This window comes from Pinus tabuliformis, chromosome 2_2 (genome assembly GCF_031772625.1).
Source record: "Pinus tabuliformis cultivar Carrire ecotype Pingquan chromosome 2_2, CPIR1, whole genome shotgun sequence".
NCBI lineage: Eukaryota > Viridiplantae > Streptophyta > Pinopsida > Pinales > Pinaceae > Pinus > Pinus tabuliformis.
The window spans coordinates 800,859,152-800,875,934 of record NC_142300.1 but is presented as its reverse complement, the minus strand read 5'-3'; the positions used below and the strand labels follow the sequence as shown (position 1 = coordinate 800,875,934).

Genomic DNA, 16,783 nt, shown 5'->3' with positions numbered 1-16,783 from the left:
GCATAAGAACCCCTCCTATGGAAAAATCTGAAGCATCCATGTGCACCTCAAATGGTCTCTCGAAGTCAGGCAACTTCAGTATCGGTGCTGTAACCATCCTCTTCTTCAAGTCATCAAATGCCTCTTGACATTTGTCCGTCCAACTCCACCTCTTATCTTTCTTCAATAGGTCTGTTAGTGCCGATGTTACCTTGGAGTACCCCTCTACAAACTTCTGTTGGTAGTTGGTCATGCCCAAGAACACCCTCATCTCATGGACATTCTTCGGTTTAACCCAGTCCTCAATCGCCTTCACCCTGCTCGGCTCCATCCGTATGTACCCTTGACCAACAATATGCCCAAGGAACGAAATCTTGGTCTGAGCGAACACACACTTAGACTTCTTCAAGAACAACTGATTTGCCCTCAGTGCCTCGAACACCATCCCCAATTGCTTCTTATGATCCTCCATGTTGTCACTGAACACCACTATATCATCCAAGTACACTACTATGAACAAATCCAAGTGTGGTCGTAGGACATCATTCATCAAAGTGAAAAACATAGCAGGAGCATTACACAACCCGAATGGCATAACAAGGAACTCAAAGCTACCATACCTTGTTACTATCGCGGTCTTCTTCTCGTCTCCCTCAGCTATCTGCACCTGATAATACCCATGCCTCAAGTCCAGCTTGGAAAACACTCGGGTTTTCGCAAGCTTGTCAAAACAATCAACAACCAATGGCAAAGATACCTATTCCTTACCGTCTACTTGTTCAATGCACGGTAATCACAGCACATCTGTAGCTCATTCGAATCCTTCTTCCGCTGGAAAAATACCGGAGCTCCACAAGGGGAACTTGAAGGTCTAATGAAACCTGCATCAACTAACTCCTTTAGCTGTCATTTCAATTCCTCCAACTCAGGCCCTGACAATCGATAAGGTGCTTTAGCCGGGGGTTGATTTCCTGGCTCAAGCTCAATGCTATGGTCCACGGCATGCCTTGGTGGAAGTTTCTTCGGAAGCTCATCAGGCATCAAATCCACATATTCAGTCAGCACCTTGGAAATCTCGACTGGAACAGGCGTCCCCACTCCATCACCTTCGACATCCTTGAACATCACCGCATATGTCTCCATATCTGATTCCTTCATAGCCTTCTCCAAACTCAGTGCCGAAACATGCTGCACCTTGACTTCCCTCCTTTGCCTATGAGTGGGCAAAGTCCAAGTTTGTGTCTGTCCAACTAGCACCACCTCATCATAGAAGGGGACAACAATAGCCTTGTTTCCCTTCAAGAAATCTTGTCTGAGTATCATATCAAAGTCGTTCATCTCCATCACTGTGAAGTCCAACTGACCCTTCCAGTCTTTTATCTGCACAGGTACTTCGTGTACCAAACCCGCCACTTTAGCTCTAGAGTTCACTGCCTTGACTTCCACATTCGATGGGAAGATCATTAGTCGAACATTTTTTGCCAACCATGTCGTCATGAAGTTATGAGTGGCCCCCGTGTCCACTAGATCTTGAATGGTCTTGCCATGAACCATCAAGTCCACGAAACCCAGACTGTTCACCCATGATTTCCCCATAACTTTTCCCTGCATTCATATATGTTCTTTGCGTTCATAATCAAGCAATGGCTTCACTCCCTGTGAACCTGCTCTGATACCACCTGTCACAAAGTGCAGGTGTGTATCATCTTCATCATACACCAGCTTCACTCGTCGTGAACCTGCTATGATACCACCTGTCACGCCCCCAATTCTTTTTTCCTTAAATTGGTCGAGTGTGGCACCACCTAAGTTAACAACTCTTTCCATAATTAAATTAACTTTACGAACTACGCCTTCAACAATTCATAATAATCATGAATTAACATTATTAACGTGCGGAATCCATTAATAATATAAGAACAATAATAATAACCCAATAATGTATAAGAAGTAATCTTTTTATTATATTTGAGAAGATTACAATGACCGGGAGCGAACGCTCCACCGATGTTTATAAACAAGGTTGGGCTCTGCCCATGCAAGAGTGCACGACACGCTCACTACAACCTCCAACCAAACAATATACAACACACAAATGTTTGCCAAATGGGCAGGCGCGCCCGTGCACGACCCGCACCCGTTCACAACCCAACCGTGTACCAAGTGGGCGGGCGGGTGCCCAACGCACCCTCCACCCGCACTTCGACCACACACCCAACCACCTTACCAACGCGTCTTGCCTTGCCCGACTCGGTGGGCGCATCCACATATGCGAGCTGTGGTTCAAGTGCGACCTTCACACTTCTTCTTGTGCGCACCTCTATCTTGTGCAACCAACTTGTGCGAAGTTCGTTGATGAGAAATGAGCATCCAACCGCATGTGTTTATACCCTTTCTACCGTGGGCAAACTCCATTTGGTCGACCTCCAAAATTGTCATCGTCTATGTTAACCGATGCCCCTACAATGAGTCGGCCTGCCCACCGCTCATGTGCGCCCTTGGCTAGCTATAAACGATGGTCGCTCGCTGCCTTAGTTCATTTCTGCGACGGGAGGAACGCGCATGCCCGTGCATGCAATCGCAGGGCATTACAGGGTGGGTCGGGCAAGGTCGTCCGTGCAAACTCATTCGGGTGGGTTGGGCGAGGGTGTCTGTGTAAACCCGTTCGGGTGGGTAGGGCGAGGGCATCCGTGCAAACTCGTTCGGGCAGGTCAAGCGAGGGCATCCGTGAAAACTCGCTTGGGCGGGTCGGGGGAGGGCGTCCATGCCAACTCGTTCAGGTTGGTCATTTGAGGGCATCCATGTGAACTCATTTGGGTGGGTCATTCGGGCGACGACACGCCCGGGCGAACGAGCCCGTATCAAAAAATGTTAACTTGTGACCCGAGGTTGGCTTTGTGCACGTTCGTGCAGCTCGTTTTCCTGGCTCTCCCTTGTCACTTCGTTTCAGTCGTTCGGGTGCCCAAGAAAAATTGTTCGGGCGGGTTGTTTGAGGGCGTTTGTGTGAACTCGTTCGGGTGGGTCGTTCCGGCAAGGGCGCGCTTGGGCGAACGAGACCGTATCAAAAAATGCTAAGTTTTGACCCGAGGTTGGCTTTGTGTACATTCGTGCAGCTCGTTTGCCCGACTCTCCCTTGTCGCTTCGTTTCGATCATTCATGCGGGTCGTTTGAGGGCGTCCGTGTGAACTCATTTGGGCGGGTCGTTCGGGTGAGGGCGCACCCGGGCGAATGAGCCCGTATCAAAAAATGCTAAGTTGTGACTCGAGGTTGGCTTTGTGCACATTCGTGCAGCTCATTTTCTCGGCTCTACCTTGTTGCTTCATTTCAGTCGTTCGGGCGCCCATGCAAAATCATTCAGGCGGGTCATTTGAGGGCGTCCGTGTGAACTCGTTCAGGCAAGGGCGCGCCCGGGCGAATGAGCCCGTATCAAAAAATGCTAAGTTGTGACCCGGGGTTGGCTTTGTGCACGTTGGTGCAACTCGTTTGCTCGGCTCTCCCTTGTCGCTTTGTTTCGGTCTTTCGGGCGGGTCATTTGAGGGCTTCCGTGTGAACTCGTTCAGGCGGGTCATTCAGGCGAGGGCACGCCCAGGTGAATGAGCTCGTCTAAAAAATGCTAAGTTGTGACCCGAGGTTGGCTTTGTGCATGTTCATGTAGCTCGTTTGCCCGGCTCTCCCTTGTCGCTTTGTTTCATCGTTCGGGTAGGTCGTTTGAGGGCGCTCATGTGAACTCGTTCGGGCGGGTCGTTTGGGTGAGGGTGCCCCCGAGCGAATGAGCCCGTATCAAAAAATGCTAAGTTGTGACCCGAGGTTGGCTTTGTGCACGTTCGTGCAACTCGTTTTCCCGGCTCTCCATTGTCGCTTTATTTTGGTCGTTCGGGTGCCCATGCAAAATCGTTCGGGCGGGTCATTTGAGGGCGCCCGTGTGAACTCATTCATGCGGGTCGTTTGGGCAAGGGTGCGCTCAGGCGAACAAGCCCGTATCAAAAAATGCTAAGTTTTGACCCGAGGTTGGCTTTGTTCACATTCGTGTAGCTCGTTTGTCGGCTCTCCCTCGTTGCTTCGTTTCGGTGGTTCGGGCGGGTCGTTTGAGGGCGTCCGTGTGAACTCGTTTGGTTGGGTCGTTTGGGCGAGGGTGCACCTGGGTGAATGAGCCCATATAAAAAATGCTAAGTTGTGACCTGAGGTTGGTTTTGTGCATGTTCGTGCAACTCGTTTTCTCGGATCTCCCTTGTCGCTTCCTTTCGATTGTGCGGGAACCCATGCAAAATCGTTCGGGTGGGTCATTTAGAGTGTCCGTGTGAACTCGTTCAGGCAAGGGCGCGCCCAGGCGAATGAGCCCGTATCAAAAATCCTAAGTTTTGACCCGAGGTTGGCTTTGTGCACATTCGTGCAGCTCGTTTTCCCGACTCTCCCTTTTCTCTTCGTTTTGGTAGTGCGGGCGCCCATGCGAATTTGTTCGAGTGGGTCGTTTGAGGGCATCCATGTGAACTCATTCAGGTGGGTCGTTTAGGCGAGGGCGCGGCCGGGCGAACGAGCCCGTATCAAAAATGCTATGTTGTGACCCGAGGTTGGCTTTGTGCATGTTCGTGCAGCTCGTTTGCCTTTCTCTCCCTTGTCGCTTCGTTTCGGTCATGCGGGTGCCCATGCAAATTCGTTCGGGCGGGTCGTTTGAGGGTGTCTATGTCAACTCATTCGGGAGGGTCGTTTGGGCAAGGGCGCGCATGGGCCAATGAGCCCGTATCAAAAATGCTAAGTTGTGACCTGAGGTTGGCTTTATGCATGTTCCTGCTGCTCTTTTGCTCAGCTCTCCCTTGTCACTTCGTTTTGGTCGTGCGGGCGCCCATGCAAATTCTAGATGATACCAGCAACAAGTTTTATTTCCATGTGAAAGGTGGGTTGGTAATCGAGTTGTGTTTTCACATTTGCCTAAACGATGGCCTTGGGTCGTTTTTAGGGTGGCCGATTTTCATCTTCTCTCCATCCCCACTCAATAGCGCATGAGCGATAATGTTGGCCACGCTCGTCCTGGGAGGCATATGTGAAGAATTCCCCGTCCACTCTCCAAGTTCTTGGAGCTGTATGGGCTGTTGTGGTGTGGCTCCCTGGCTCTTCCTGGTCCCCCTCGTGCCCCTCCAGATGATACCAGTGACATGTTTTCTTTCCGTGTGAAAGGTGGGTTGGTAATTGAGTTGTGTTTTTGCATTTGCCTGAACGATGGCCTTGGGTTGTTTGTAGGGTGGCCGATTTTCATCTTCTCTCCATCCCCACTCGGTAGCACATGAGCGGTAATGTTGCCCATGCTCGTCCCGGGAGGCATATGTGGACAATTTATCTCTATGTACTTGGAGCTGTAGGGGCTTTTGTGGCTTGGCTCCCTGGCTCGTCTTGGTCCCCTCGTGCCCCTCCAGATGATACCAGCGACAAGTTTTCTTTCTGTGTGAAAGGTTTGTTGGTAATTGAGTTGTGTTTTCACATTTCCCTGAATGATGGCCTTGGGTCATTTGTAGGGTGTTCGATTTTCATCATCTCTCCATCCCCACTCGGTAGCGCATGAGCGGTAATGTTGGCCATGCTCGTCCCTCTTTCCCATCCCATGATAAGAATGTTGAAAGTTTTCTCAGCGCTCCTTTGAGCCTTTGTTGTTGCGGTCCCAGATGGAAGCCCCAAAACTTCGTCGTGCCTATGTCGCTATCGTGCCCCTCGGTTGTTTCCAATAGAGAATATTGATTGGTTCGGGCAGCCATTTGTGGCTTTGTTGAAATTGTCTCCTCGTTATATTGTTCACCTCCTCCCAATTTTGTGCGGAGGGTTTTGCTTTTCGTGTGAAAGGTGGGTTGGTAATTGAGTTGGTTTTTCGGGTTTGCCTCAAGAATGGCCTTGGGTAATTTGTAGGGTGTCTAATTTTCATCTTCTCTCCATACCCACTCGGTAGCACATGAGCGGTAATGTTGGCCATGCTTGTCCCAGGAGGCATATGTGAACAATTCCCCTTCTGCTCCAAGTTTTGGGAGTTGTATGGGTTGTTGTGGTGTGGCTCCTTGTGATGGCTAGCCTCTTCATTGTTCGGCTGTTTATGGTGTCAGTGTCTTGTGCTTGTACTCTTTCCATGTTGGCATTGTCAGTTGAGATGCATACATTTAAGAGGGACGTGGAAGGGTTTTGGTTGTAAACCACCTACCCTCCCTCTTGCTTGCTTTTTCTGTCGAGCGATGTGAGGCACTGTTCTCCTTATTGTAAAGTCAAGGGTTGGCATTCCTTTCAAAGTGCACATCGTTCGTGGTTGCGTTGGCTTTGAGGTTTTGATAGATGTGTTGGCCCATATGTTTGATCGAGGGGTCGGCTTTTCCCTTGCATCTTACGTGCATGGTAGGCTTTTGCGATTGGAAATGTTAAGTCACAACGTTTATGGGCATTTTTTGTTTCAATTGTGTATGCACTCCTGGTCCAATGGGGAGGAGGCTTGCTATGTCAATGGTGGGGGTTATCTGGAAGAAGGATTTTGAGGTGGAACGCTTCGACCTCCCTCCTTTGCATGGAGGTGGCCGTAGGGGAAAAGTATTCATCTTACAGTCGGTAAAGCTGTGGGAAATCTCCTAGGTTGCCTGTTGATGAGCCCCAAAAATGTACAATTATTTGGGTTCATTCAACCTCCTAAAGCTGGCTTAGTCCACCATTCTCATTTGTTTATTTCATGTTTTGATTATTTTTATGTTAATAGAGTGAATTTGGTTAGTCATTATGCCAACAAGTCTAATGGGTGCTTTGTGTAGCCTTTTTGGTCAACTTGGAGACAAAATTGAAGGTCTTAATGAGCACTTGGCAGCCAAATTCGTGGGAGAACAAGCTAGAGGATTTGTAGGAAGGTGTCCCCCTCATTTATGGACCCTTACCTCGAATTCTCCACCATTAGCTCGGAGTTCAAGGGCCACCGAATCAATCATCTCAAGGGCAGCCAAGCAAGTCAAGTTGCACTGCTATTAACTACAAGTCTTGGGCAGCCAAGTCCCTAACTTTTAGGAGGACTGTTGGGTCCTCAAAATGGTATAAATAAGAAGGCTTGGGGCCTCATTTTGGTTAGCCAGTTAGTCATTTTGTTTTAGCCATTAGTTAGCTAGTTTTTCGTTCGATTTTTTTTGCAGTAGATTAGCTTTGCTTTCAGCTCATGCTCAAGTTCTTCTTGTGGACAGTTTTGATGTAACTTTTCATTTCTTGATTAATAAAGATGGATCCAGCTTTGCACCAGCTCTAAATCGCTCTTGGGAGGCTGTAGTTCTTGGGGTTGGGCCCATCTCAAGCGCCCAGTACCTCCCTTGTTTATATTTATGTGTTTGTTGCGTTCTTGAAATAAAATCTGCTCTTTAGATCTTGCTTTGTTATTGTAGTTGGTTTTGATGGGTAACGTAGCTTTTTATGGTTAGAATCAATTGGTAGGAGTTTGTATGCATTTAGATCTTTTGGCATGTTCTTGCTCACGTGATGTATATGGTTCTCTTTTCAAACAAGGCTGTTGTTTATTAATTCATTAACAGTTGGATTGAGTTAGCTAGGACTTGGTTTGTTTGCAAGAATTCATTAATTTGTTCGAATAAGCATTGTGCAGGGCATCTCTATCACCTTCATCACCTCCTTGTTCATCTGAGCCTCGTTCAGGTCAGCTCCTCCATCACCAAGTCTGTTTCTTCATCTCCCATCTGCTCTTTTGCCACGTAACCCTACCTTCTTGCTTTTCCATTGCCTCAACCTTCGTTGATGCAAGTCAGCCTTCCACATCATCTCACCACTCCATCCATCAGTTCCTAGGTCACTTCAGACCCCCATCCTACCTTCATAACCATCCATGCATCTTCCATCAACCATCCATCCTCAAAAATCCAATTCGTAAACATCCTGTAGAAGAATTACAGAACATCCTGTAGAAACTTCCTGTAGAAGCCCCTGCAGACTTCCTGTAGAAGTTCATGAACACGGTTGCATGTCATCCAGACTTCGTGAAACTCTCAGAAAGAACACTGGGGATCCCTTAGACCCTCTCTGTACCATCCCAACCTTTCCCAAAGCATTTCATCCCGTGATCCATCCCTGCACAGTGGAAAACTAGTTAGAAGCACATGCATGATAATTTCAACAACTTAATCAAAAATACAAAAAGATGTTTTCTTCAGATAGTGATAACTTAGACACATGCATTTTACCTTCCTAGAAGTAATGGCATCTATTTTCGTTGTTTGCATTCTTTCCTTTGCATCAGTAGGACTAGCTGGTAGAATTAGGGTTTGCTAGGGTTTTCTAGGGTTTGTGTTTCCTTTTGGCTTTCAGTTTCTTTTCGCAAGTAGATTAACTTCCTTTGAGTTAGCTTTCATCCATCAGTTAAAAAGCTTCTTCTGAGAGCATATAGAAGTTGGCTTGAGCCCTAGCGGACTTGTGCCAGCTGACCAAGTGACAGCTGCGACAAGAGCTAGTACTTGTGCATACAACACCGTCGCTTCCAAGTTTGTACGAACTACCGGGTTGATAAAATTAGAGATAGGGAGCTCCAGGAGTTGTAGCATTATTGCTACAATACTGTAGCCCACCACCTGTATGTAGGGTGCGGGGGGTGCGAAGCTACCCGATCCCTCCTCCTATTTGGATATGTTCTTGTATTGTGTAGTGAGCCTCTTGATTTTCATTTATTTCCTTCCTTTGCCTTCACATCGTGGTTGCCGCAGGCGGTCAAGTGATCGAGGTCCACTGTTGCTGCTGTCCGGGTGGACTCCTAGGTGGCCTCGGTGCGTGGCGTGGAGGGTCGGGGGGCACATTTCTAAGAGAGGTTGTGGGCTCAGTTGGTCTTGTTGTTTTGTTTCCTTCCGTTTCCTTTGCATTGAGGCTGCCACAGGTGATCATGCGATCGAGGTCCATCATTGCTGCTGTCTGGGTGGACTCCTAGGTGGCCTCTCTAAGGGGAGGGGAGGGTTGGGGGCACTTGTTGTTTCAATTGTGTATGCGCTCATGGTCCAACGGGGAGGAGGCTTGCTACATCGATGGTGGGGACTATCTGGAAGAAGGATTTTGAGGTGGAATGCTTTGACCTCCCTCTTTTGTGTGGAGGTGGCTGTAGGGGAAAATTATTCATCGTCCGATCGGTAAAGCTGTGGGAAATCTCCTAGGTTTCCTGTACGTAGGGTGCGTGGGGTGCGGAGTTGCCCGATCTCTCCTCCTGTTGGGATATTTTCTTGTACTGTGTAGCAAGCCTCTTGATTTTCATTTATTTCCTTCCTTTGTCTTCGCATCGTGGTTGTCGCAGGCAGTCAAGTGATCGAGGTCCACCATTGCTACTGTCTGGGTGGACTCCTAGGTGGCCTCGGTGTGTGGCGTGGAGGGTCCGGTGGTATTTCTAAGAGAGGTTTTGGGCTCCGTTGGTCTTGTTGTTTTGTTTCCTCCTGTTTCCTTTGCATTGAGGTTACCACAGGTGATCATGCGATCGAGGTCCATCGTTTCTGCTATCCGGGTGGACTCCTAGGTGGCCTCTCTGCAGGGAGGGTTTGGGGGCACTTGTTGTTTCAATTGTGCATGCGCTCGTGGTGCAATGGGGAGGAGGCTTGCCACTATAGTAATCGATGGTGGGGGCTATCTGGAAGAAGGATTTTGAGGTGGAACACTTCGACCTCCCTCCTTTGCGTGGAGGTGGCCGTAGGGGAAAATTATTCATCATCCGATCGGTAAAGCTGTGGGAAATCTCCTAGGTTTCCTATACGTAGGGTGCATGGGGTGCGGAGCTTCCCGATCCCTCCTCCTGTTCGAATATGTGTTCTTGTATTGTGTAGCAACCCTCTTGATTTGCATTTATTTCCTTCCTTTGCCTTCGCATCGTGGTTGCCACAGGCAGTCAAGTGATCGAGGTCCACCGTTGTTGTTGTCACGGGTGGACTCCTAGGTGGCCTCGGTGTGTGGAATGGAGGGTCGGGGGGCATTTCTAAGAGAGGTTGTGGCCTCAGTTGGTCTTGTTTTATTTCCTTCCATTTCCTCTCTGCATTGAGGCTGCCGCAGGCGATCATGCGATCGAGGTCCATCGTTGCTGCTGTCCGAGTGGACTCCTAGGTGGCCCTTGTGCGGGGAGGGGAGGGGCAGGTTGGGGGGCATTTCTAAGGGAGGTTGTGGGCTTGGTTTGTCTTGTATGATTTCCTTCCCTTGCCTTTGTGTCGAGGCTGCCGCAGGAAATCATCTGATCGAGGTCCACTATTGCTGCTGTCTGGGTGGACTCCTAGGCAGCATCGGTGTGGGGCGGGGAGGTTTGTATGGCCTCTCTATGATAGGATTTGTGTGGTTGGTCGTCCTCTTTTTATTTCCCTCCTTTTCCTTCGCATCGAGGCTGCCGCAGGTGGTCGGGAGATCGAGGTCCATCGTTGCTACTGTCCGGGTGGATTCCTAGGTGGCCTCGGTGCAGGGGAGGGGAGGGTTGTGGCTCATTTGTAATATAGAGGCTACATGGTTGGTCGTTCTCCATTTGTTTCCTTTGCATCGAGGCTAACGCAGGCGATCTCGTGATCGAGGTCCATCGTTGCTGCTGTCCGGGTGGACTCCTAGGTTCCCTTAGTGCGGGGCGTGGAGGCCTTTGGAGGCATTTCTAAGGGAGTGGGTGAGTGATAGCTCATTTTCTTGTTGGTTGGGCCGTGGCTACAAACTCCAGAGTGGCCTTGGTGCATTGTGGCTTGGCAGGTCTGCCCATTTGTTCACCATGTCCTTGGCATGTTACATGTGCTTCCTTCTTGGGATGCAAGAGGTGCAAGGCATAAAAGTTTTACATGATATTTTGACGTCTATTTGACTTGATGGGTGTTCAGGTTGGCTCTCGGTAAGAGAGTGCCTGTAATGCCCTTTCAAGTGGGAGGGTGCTACCTGGTTGATCCTGCCAGTAGTCGTATGCTTGTCTCAAAGATTAAGCCATGCATGTCTAAGTATGAACTAATGCAGACTGTGAAACTGCGGATGGCTCATTAAATCAGTTATAGTTTTTTTGATGGTACCATACTACTCGGATAACCATAGTAATTCTAGATCTAATACGTGCACCAAGTCCCGACTCTTTGGAAGGGATGTATTTTTTAGATAAAAGGTCGGCCCGGGCTTGCCCGCTTCTTCGATGAATCATGATAACTCAACGGATCGCACAACCCTTGTGCTGGCGATGCTTCATTCAAATTTCTACCCTATCAAATTTCGATGGTAGGACAGAGGCTTACCATGGTGGTGATGGGTGACAGAGAATTAGGGTTCCATTCTGGAGAGGGAGCCTGAGAAACGGCTGCCACATCCAAGGAAGGCAGCAGGCGTGCAAATTACCCAATCCTGACATGGGGAGGTAGTGACAATAAATAATAATATTGGGCTCATCGAGTCTACTAATTGGAATGAGTACAATCTAAATCCTTTAATGAGGATCCATTGGAGGGCAAGTCTGGTGCCAGTAGCCATGGTAATTCCAACTCCAATAGTGTATCTTTAAGTTGTCGCAGTTAAAAAGCTCGTAGTTGGACCTTGGGTCGTAAAGGTCGGTCCGCCTACTTGGTGTGCAATGGTCCTTCCGTCCCTTTTGTCGGCGGCGTGCTCCTAGCCTTAATTGGCTGGGTCGTAGTTCCGGCACTGTTACTTTGAAAAAATTAGAGTGCTCAAAGCAAGCTTATGCTCTGAATACATTATCATGGAATAACGTGATAGGAGTCTGATCCTATTGTGTTGGCCTTCGGGACAAGAGTAATGATTAATAGGGACTGTTAGGGGCATTCGTATTTCATTGTCAGAGGTGAAATTCTTGGATTTATGAAAGACGGACCACTGCGAAAGCATTTGCCAAGGATGTTTTCATTAATCAAGAACGAAAGTTGGGGGCTCGAAGACGATCAGATACCATCCTAGTCTCAACCATAAACGATGCCGACTAGAGATCGGCGGATGTTGCTCTAAGGACAACGCCAACACCTTCTGAGAAATCAGAGTGTTTGGGTTCCGGGGGGAGTATGGTCACAAGGCTAAAACTTAAAGGAATTGAAGGAAGGGCACCACCAAGAGTGGAGCCTGCGGCTTAATTTGACTCAACACGGGGAAACTTACCAGGTCCAGACATAGTAAGGATTGATAGATTGAGAGCTCTTTCTTGATTCTGTGGGTGGTGGTGCATGGTCATTCTTAGTTGGTGGAGCAATTTGTCTAGTTAATTCCGAAAATGAACAAGACCTCAGCCTGCTAACTAGCTACACGGAGTTTCCCCTTCGCGGCCAGCTTCTTAGAGGCACTATGGCCGTTTAGGCGATGGAAGTTTGAGGCAATAACAGGTCTGTGATGCCCTTAGATGTTCTGGGCCGCACACGCGCTACATTGATGCAGCCAACGAGTTTTTATTCCTGGTTCGAGAGGATCGGGAAATCTTCCAAAATTGCATCGTGATGGGGATAGACCATTGCAATTATTGGTCTTCAACGAGGAATTCCTAGTAAGCGCGTGTCATCAACTCATGTTGACTACGTCCCTGCCCTTTGTACACACCTCCCATCGCTCCTACCGATTGAATGATCCGATGAAGTGTTCGAATTGCGTCGATGATGGTGGTTCGCCGCCGTCGACATCGTGAGAAGTTCATTGAACCTTATCATTTAGAGGAAGGAGAAGTCGTAAAAAGGTTACCGTAGGTGAACCTGCAGTAGGATCAATGATAACAGGGGTTTTCTTTTTTGGTTCGGGTTGGTTGGGTTTCGATTACAATGTGGGACTTTGTGGTGTGTCTCTAGGGGAGTGGGTTTGGTGTTTGGCAGGAACATTGTTGGTTGCTTGTCTCAAGGTAACTACACTTGTTTTTTCGTCTATGCTTGCAAGCCATGCTTGTGCTTGTCCCACCCATCCTTTGTTTTTCTTCCCCCCAATGTGTTTCTACAGGGGGTCCAGAAACTTGTTTCTTGGGAGCCCTTCCGACGATCTGTTCGGCCGGGCATGGTTGCTGCAGAGTTGAGGTGCTCGGTAAATATGATGGATAAATTTGGACTCATTCATAGCGGCGGTGCTCGGTCTTTTGTTCGTTGGAAGGCATGGGCCAAGGGTGCGGGCTTCCATAGTTGGTTCTCTCGAAAAGGTGGGGGTGGTTGATGTGTTTCTTGGGTGAGCGTTTTCGCTGGTGGTTGGGTCGAGGGAGTGGTTGCGCGTGCGCCTGGTAGCTCAAACCTTCCGTGAGGGGATATTTTCGGGGTGTGGTCAGTATGGGATGGATGAAGAGCGGTTCAACCTGTTGGGCTGGCCACCCTAGTCCCTCTCGACCGTTCCTCGACATGTCCTTGCGGAAGGGTTCGGTGTCGAGGTAATGAAAAACCCATCCCTCGGTCTGAGCTCCATCGAGATCGCAATTTTCCCCGCCGATAGGCGTGAGGGGGGAAATCTTATCTCGTGCCTTTGTCGTCAAGGGCCACCCTAGTCCTTCTCAATTGCCATCCCTTGCAGTTCCCCCCTTTTTGCAAAGGCACGAGGTTGGGGAAGCGTGTTCTCTATTTGAAGCCTCCCCTTGTGAGCCAGTATCCACGGTTGATATATCCCTTTCTCTCTTGTTGTTTTCTTCCCTTCTTACTCGTGGCCCCTAGCGTTATGGAGAAAAGGTGGGATTGTTGTGGATTGGTGTTCCGAAGGACGAAATGCAATGCGAGCTCCCAGATCGTCGTCCCCTTCAATTCCCCCCTTTTGTCGAAGGCACAGGGCTTTGGGAGGCTTGTGCTTTGTTTGTGGTTTGTTTTCTACCCTTTTCTTCCTTTCAGTCCCTAGCTCTACGGAGAAAAGGGGGAATTGTTGTCAGCTGGTGTCGGGGAAGGGCTAAAAGCGGTGCAAGCTCCCGGGGTGGCCACCCTAGTCCTTCTTGATCATTGTTCCACGCATTTTCCCCCTTTTTGCGAGGGCGTGGGGCTGGGGGAGCTTGTCCTCTATTCGAGCCTCCCCCTGTGAGGGGGTTAGACACCTCTATTTCTCTTTCTCTCATGCATTTTCCCTCATTTTGCCCCTTGGCCTTACATTTGTTGTGGGGGGTGCCCCTATTCAGTTTTGTGGCCGATTTTTTGGTAATACGTGGAAACGACTCTCGACAACGGATATCTTGGCTCTTGTAATGATGAAGAACGTAGCGAAATGTGATACTTAATGTGAATTGCAGAATCCCATGAATCATCGAGTTTTTGAACGCAATTTGCGCCCGAGGCCTCGGTCGAGGGCACGTCTGTCTGGGCGTCGTATCTCATTCAAACGCACTCCCTACAATATGCTAGGGAGCAACAGAGCTGGTCATCTGTGCTCCATGTGGTGTGGTCGGCTGAAATACCTCAAGCAATGTTTCGTAGCGTGCATCGGTGAGCGGTGATCTTGTCCCCTTGGATGGGCAGTCGGCGTTAGCCGATGCGGGCTTTATGTGGCATCGCTTGAACTTGCTTTACTATCTCTTGTCCTCCCATGGGTAGGGTGGATTTAGCTCCAACTTTGCGACCTCAGCTTAGGCGAGAACACCCACTGAGTTTAAGCATATAATTAAGCAGAGGAAAAGAAACTTACAAGGATTCCCCTAGTAGCGGCGAGCGAACCGGGAAGAGCCCAGCATGAAAATCGGGCGGCGGCGCCACCTGAATTGTAGTCTATAGAAGTGTCCTCAATGACGGACCTAGGCCAAGTCCCTTGCAAAGGGGCGCCTGAGAGGGTGACAGCCCCGTCGGCCCGGGACCCTGCCGCATCACGAGGTGTTGTCGGTGAGTCGGGTTGTTTGGGAATGCAGTCCTAATTGGGTGGTAAATTTCGTCCAAGGCTAAATACGGGCAAGAGATCGATAGCAAACAAGTACTGCGAGGGAAAGATGAAAAGGAATTTGAAAAGAGAGTTAAAGAGTGCTTGAAATTGCCGGGAGGGAAGTGGATGGAGGCTGTCGATATGTCACGGTCGGACGTGGAACGGCTTAGGCTGGTCCGCCGCTCGACTTGAGGTGCAAACCAACACGGGCTGCTACATCGTCACAAGCGCGGGTGGATTACTGCCTATCGGTTTGCCACTGCAGTGGTCGAGGAACGAAGCGTGCACCCTTGTGGCGGGCTGTGTGCACCTTCGCGCTCGTGGTGTTGGTTAGCAAGCTTTCCATTTGACCCGTCTTGAAACACGGACCAAGGAGTCTAACATGTGTGCGAGTCGGCGGGTTTGAAAACCTGCGAGGCGCAAGGAAGCTGACGGGTGAGATCCCGTCTCTGGGGGGGGTGCATCGTCGACCGACCTTGAGCTTATGCAAAGGTTTCGAGTGTGAGCACACCTGTTGGGACCCGAAAGATGGTGAACTATGCCTGAGCAGGGTGAAGCCAGAGGAAACTCTGGTGGAGGCTCGTAGCGATACTGACGTGCAAATCATTCATCTGACTTGGGTATAGGGGCAAAAGACTAATCGTACCATCTAGTAGTAGGTTTCCTCTAAAGTTTCACTCAGGATAGCTGGAGCTCACGCCTGAGTTTTATCGGGTAAAGCAAATGATTAGAGGCATCAGGGGCGTAACGCCCTCGACCTATTCTCAAACTTTAAATAGGTAAGAGGGTGTGGCTGCTCCATTGAGTCGCGCCTTGGAATCGAGAGCTCCTAGTGGGCCATTTTTGGTAAGCAGAATTGGCGATGTGGGATGAAACGAAAGTCAAGTTATGGTGTTGAATTGCATGCTAACCTAGATCCCACAAAGGGTGTTGGTTGATTAAGATAGCAGGACTGTGGTCATGGAAGTTGAAATCCGCTAAGTAGTGTGTAACAACTCACCTGTCGAATCAACTAGCCCCGAAAATGGATGGCGCTGAAGCACGCAACCTATACATGACCGTCAGAGCAATTGCCTGGATTCGATGAGTAGGACGACGCGGGGGTCGTTGAGAAACCTCGGGCGTGATCCTAGGTGGATCAGCCCCCGGTGCAGATCTTGGTGGTTGTAGCAAATATTCAAATGAGAACTTTGAAGACTGGAGTGGGGAAAGGTTCCATGTGAACAACACTTGGACATGGGTTAGTCATTCCTAAGAGATGGGGAAGCCTTGTATCAAGGGTGCACTTTGCACGAGCATCGAAAAGGAATCGGGTTAATATTCCTGAACCGGGACATGGCGGTGGGCGGCAACGTTAGGAAATCTGGAGATGTCATCGGGGGCCCCAGGAAGAGTTATCTTTTCTTTTTAACAGCTTTCCCACCATAGAATCGGTTCACCCGGAGATAGGGTCCAACAGTTGGAAGAGCACCACACATCTTACTCATACCAGGTCGTACTCATAACCGCATCAGGTCTCCAAGGTGAACAACCTCTGGTCAATAGAATAATGTAGGTAAGGAAAGTCGGCAAAACAGATCCGTAACTTCGGGAAAAGGATTGGCTCTGAGGGGTGGGCCTAGGGGTATACACCCTCAACTTGTGGGCTGTCAGCAATCTGCTTGAGCTACTCTCGTGGTGAGGGTGGGCAGTCGCGTGCCAATTGGGCTACGGGGGTAGAATGCCCCCTGTCGGGGGCTTTTCCCTAGGCGTCGAACAGTCGACTCAGAACTGGTACAAACAAGGGGAATCTGACTGTTTAATTAAAACAAAGCATTGCGATGGTCCCTGCGGATGCTGACGCAATTTTATTTATGTCCAGTGCTATGAACGTCAACATGAAGAAATTCAACCAAGCGCGGGTAAATGGCGGGAGTAACTATGACTCTCTTAAGGTAGCTAAATGCCCCGTCATCTAATTAGTGACACACATGAATGGATTAACGAGGTTCGCACTGTCACTATCTACTATCTAGTGAAACCACAG

At 49.2% G+C, this 16,783-nt stretch overlaps 2 non-coding genes and 1 pseudogene across 2 annotated transcripts; all 3 read left to right on the top strand.

The window, feature by feature from the left end:
* Window positions 1–10,851: 10,851 nt before the first annotated feature.
* LOC149195188 (18S ribosomal RNA) lies at window positions 10,852–12,664 on the top strand. The gene has a single exon (XR_016255432.1). It is a non-coding gene; the product is annotated as an 18S ribosomal RNA (ribosomal RNA).
* Window positions 12,665–14,060: 1,396 nt separating this feature from the next.
* Window positions 14,061–14,214, top strand: LOC149195187 (5.8S ribosomal RNA). The gene has a single exon (XR_016255380.1). It is a non-coding gene; the product is annotated as a 5.8S ribosomal RNA (ribosomal RNA).
* Window positions 14,215–14,483: 269 nt separating this feature from the next.
* On the top strand, window positions 14,484–16,297 carry LOC149195186 (25S ribosomal RNA; annotated as a pseudogene).
* The last annotated feature ends 486 nt before the right edge of the window (window positions 16,298–16,783 follow it).